This window comes from Lygodium microphyllum, chromosome 20 (assembly GCF_053477565.2).
Source record: "Lygodium microphyllum isolate KBCC chromosome 20, Lygodium_microphyllum_v1.1.10, whole genome shotgun sequence".
Classification (NCBI taxonomy): Eukaryota; Viridiplantae; Streptophyta; class Polypodiopsida; order Schizaeales; family Lygodiaceae; genus Lygodium; species Lygodium microphyllum.
In genome coordinates this window covers 101,684,295-101,688,691 of record NC_141154.1, presented here as the reverse complement: position 1 = coordinate 101,688,691, position 4,397 = coordinate 101,684,295, and positions in this window count along the sequence as shown.

The window sequence follows — 4,397 nt, the reverse complement described above, 5'->3', positions numbered from 1 at the left end:
CTAAGGGTTTTAAGCATGAGCATGGTGTTTGGCTTTGATGATATATTTTCTCTTGTAGTCAAGATGACTACCCTACGCTTGTGGTTGTGCAGTTAGATTTGGACCTTTATCAGATTGATATGAAAATGGCTTTTTTGCATGAAGACTTGCATAAAGATATATATATGTAGCAGTCTAAGGGCTTTATGGAAGAGGGCAAGGAATACCTAGTATACAAGTTGAGAAGGAGCCTTTATGGCCTTAAGCAGGTGCCTAGGGAATGGTGCCATACGTTTGCTTTTATGGATTCACAAGGATGTACTGGTAGTGATATGGATTTGTGTTTGTATATAAAGAAGGCTTGTGAGATGGTAGCTTTATTATCCTGATACTTTATGCTGATCATATGTTGATTGCTAGGAGAGCTTGTGATGAGTTGGATGCTTTGAAAACTTAGCTCAAGAAGAGCTTTGAGATGAAGGACATGGAGTAGGCCTCACATATTCTTGGTATGCACATCACTGGTGATCGCTCTAAGGGGCTCCTTTACCTATCACAAAACAAAAGCATGCATGCAAAATGTGTTCAAGCGATTTCATGTGCAAGATGTTAAGCCTATTGACTATCCTTTACTTTCTTATGCGAAGGTCAATCATGTCGATTGTCCCCAGTTAGATTAGCTGAAGGCCGAGATAACTAAGATCCCTTATGCATTTTCTATGGTGGTTAGGATACTATAGTTGTGTGTTACAGTGACTCTAACTATGTATGACATGTAGATAGTAGGAAGTCCACTCTGGGTATGTCTTCACTTTTTCTAGAGGTGTCGTTTCTTGGATGTCCAATGTGCAAAAATGCATGGCATTGTCTGCTACTAAGGCAAAGTATCTTGTAATCACTGAAGAGTGCAAGGAGGCCCTATTGTTAGGCCGTTTAGTGGTAGACCTTAGTATTACTATTACTCCTACACTGCATTTAGATTCTATGAGTGCTATTCAGTTGGCCAAGAATCCGGTCTTTCATGTGAAGACAAAGCACATTGAGGTGCGCTATCACTTCATCAGTAAAGTGGTAGAGGACAAGTTAGTTGAGCTTATCAAGATCTAGATTGATGAGAATCCTACAGTTGTGCACCATAAAAGTCTCTCAACGGAATGTTTTGCCTTCCTTAGGAAGATGATGGGTGTAGGATGAGATGATGTCTATTCCTCATCTTGTTGTACTTTATGTGTATTTTTACTTTGTCCCTTTTTTCTTGTTCTCTCTTCTTCACTCGAGGCACATTCACCTTTCAGTGGAAGGTTGTTGGAGGTAAAAAGGACCATGTGCTTATGCCGCCCTGTATTTACTACACATAATGTTACCCTATACCTGTACACTATAGGTGGTGGATGCCCATTAGTGTCATTTTATTATTTATTCTTTCAATGACTATTGAATAAGGGAAGTCCGGTCACACATTGTGAGTGTTAGAGTTCCCACATCTTGTAACTCTCTCTCTTGTTCTCTTGCTTCATCCACCATATCTCGCATCTCTCTTGCTTCTACTTGCTCGTGCTTCTACTCCATCCTCACCATTCACATTTGGAATTCATTCTAAGAACACACTCATCCTCTTGCTTGTGACACCATCGATGACTTCATGAGCCCCCTAGTAGCATGCCCCTTGCGAAACATAGAATGTAATGGTTTTACTTTTGCCTTTGCATCTAGTCTCCACCTTGGCTTTAACTATACTACAATTGGTAGGGCACTATATCATTCATTTGTTTATTCCATTTTATTCTTTTGTTAGTTGTGTTTATTTATAAAATTTGCACATTATGTGCGTTAGGGTTCTCACTCATGGTGGAATGACTTGTAACTCTTAGAGTTCATTCCTTTGCATAATATCAAAGAATATGCACTCTTGACATTGGAGTTTGTCTACAATATTTTCATTTTCAAGAGCATTTGACCTAACATTTTGTATTTCATGTTTTTCCATTATGGAAAATGGACCGCACTCTTCTTCATCATTGCTAGATGTAACAAATAAAGTAGGACATCCTCACATGAGCCCCATTTTCCTTTCTTTATACTCCATATTTTTCTTTGGCTTGACTCTCCGTTGGCACATTGGATATGAGGTCGCGGGAGAAGTCTTATATCGATATGTGACTCAAAAAAGAGGAAGCTTTGGAGGTAGAAAGTCACAATTAGATATGCTTGCTATTTATCAAAGCCTACATTTTGCTTCATTCGAGTATGGTTTTGGTATTTCATATTCACTTTCGAATTATCCCACCTACAATTCCTCTCTTCCTTCTCATAGGCTTCCCTACTATAATTTGGGACATCATCTCCTAGGTGTGGTCTCTAGTCATGTTCAATTGCATCATGCATCAGAGTTGCTCTGTTAGGAATACCCCTTAGATATTATCCGTCCTACATTTTTCTCAAGTAATTATGACTACGCCTTACATTGCTTCTTCATTGGGAATGCCATATGTGTATCATGCATGCCACATCCCTAGATTTTGAGACATAGTCTTGTGCAATTTATGCACCCTGGAGAGAGCATCACTTTGATTCATGTTGCTACCATACTTGGAATTCCACTCATGTATAGCACCCCACTTAAATTGCTCAGGCTAGTTGGAGAAACACATAGTGCATCACTCTGATAGCTTGGACGAGGCTACAAGTTTTTTCTACCTCCTGGTGCTGGGAGGTTGAAAGTATTTCTCCACCCCTTGGTACCTCTCCTATTAGTCGCGAGCCATTGATAATGTGAATTATGCACAAACCTCTCAATCATCAATGACTTTGATCTATTTGCTAGGAGTTGACCTTCCATGAAATCTTCCCAATGTAGATCGTTGCTGAGATGGAGATCAATGGTGGCCCGAGTTCTTTAAGCAGTATGACTTTAAGATTGCTAGGCTGGAGCCCCAAGAGAGACACCAAGGAAAAGGGGTTTCTACTGTAATAAAATCTATCTTGTAGCATCAAAAAGATTTGTTTCATTCTTTAGAGAACCACAACAAGGAAAAGAACAAATCTTCACGCAGCATCATAGTAGATATTTCCCACGAATTTAATAGAATCAACCATAATCTTCAACAAATTCATAGAATCCATCAAAACTAACAAGAACAAAAAATAATACACAACTTTTTAATGGAAATAATCATATATGATTCATCTTCATTGTCTTCATAGTTCTCTCTCTCAATCTCTCATAGATAGATACATTGTTTTTTTACATAGAATTGGCTATCTTTGACTCTCTCTTTCTCTCTCAATCAATAGTGCATGATCTGCTCATTAAAATAATCAATAATCACTCATAATAATCCTTCTTAGGTCGTGGATGCCCCTCGCAAGAGGCGTGTCTAATATGAAAGGTCACTAGAGCCACTACAGTGACTCTTCATAGCTCACTACTGTCACTTCACTCCAATCTTCTCGAGTCTTCAGCAGTTACTTCTTCCACTTCTTTGACCTCTTTTGAACTTACATTCACCTCTTTCCAAGGCTAGAAAACTTTTCCAAAGTCACACATACATTATACAGAACACTTATAGAAGATCTACAGAACAGGATAGGGACAGAGACTCTATAGAAGCTCATCAGAGGGTTATAGAAGGTCAATAGAAAACATCAGAACCTCATAACTCATACTAAAACCATTCCAAACTATCAAAAAATATTTAATAAGCTTTCAAAAGATCTCAACCTTCATCAATCATCAATCCATGATTCACATAGAAGAAAATCAAAACAAAACAGAAGCTAATCAGAAGGTATCAAAACCAATCAGAACCAATCAGAACATCACATAACCTCATATTTCTATTGAGAATCATCATGACCTTCCAAAACACAATCAATATCATCGAAAACACTCTCAAACACTTTCAAAACAACTAAACATCACTCAAAATCCATTAAAAATCAACCATTCAAGCCTCAAAAACAAGAAAAATCAACTAAAAAATCTAGTCATTTCAACATTCAACATATCCCCACACTTAATAAGGAAGCGTCCTCGCGACCTAAGAAAGGGGTAATATAAGTTCATTAAGAGCTCAAATCGATTTTCTTTAGTATCTTCAATAATCCATCCAACTACAACCCCAACTTATCACCTGTATCTAAGAAAGAATACAACTAAAAGGAAAACATAGTTATCCAGTAACACATCATATAAACAATAGAAAGTCACGAAAAATTTGTAAAGGATATAATAATTTCTTTAGCTTTGCAGTGTAGGCTTTCCATCCACCATCACCATCACTATTAATAGTCAAAAAGAGAGCTCTCCAACAAATCCAATATTCAACCACCATGAACTCATCACATAAAAATTAACATAGTAGCATAAACACAAAACAACCATATGAATGGTACCTCCAAAAGAGAGATATATCATT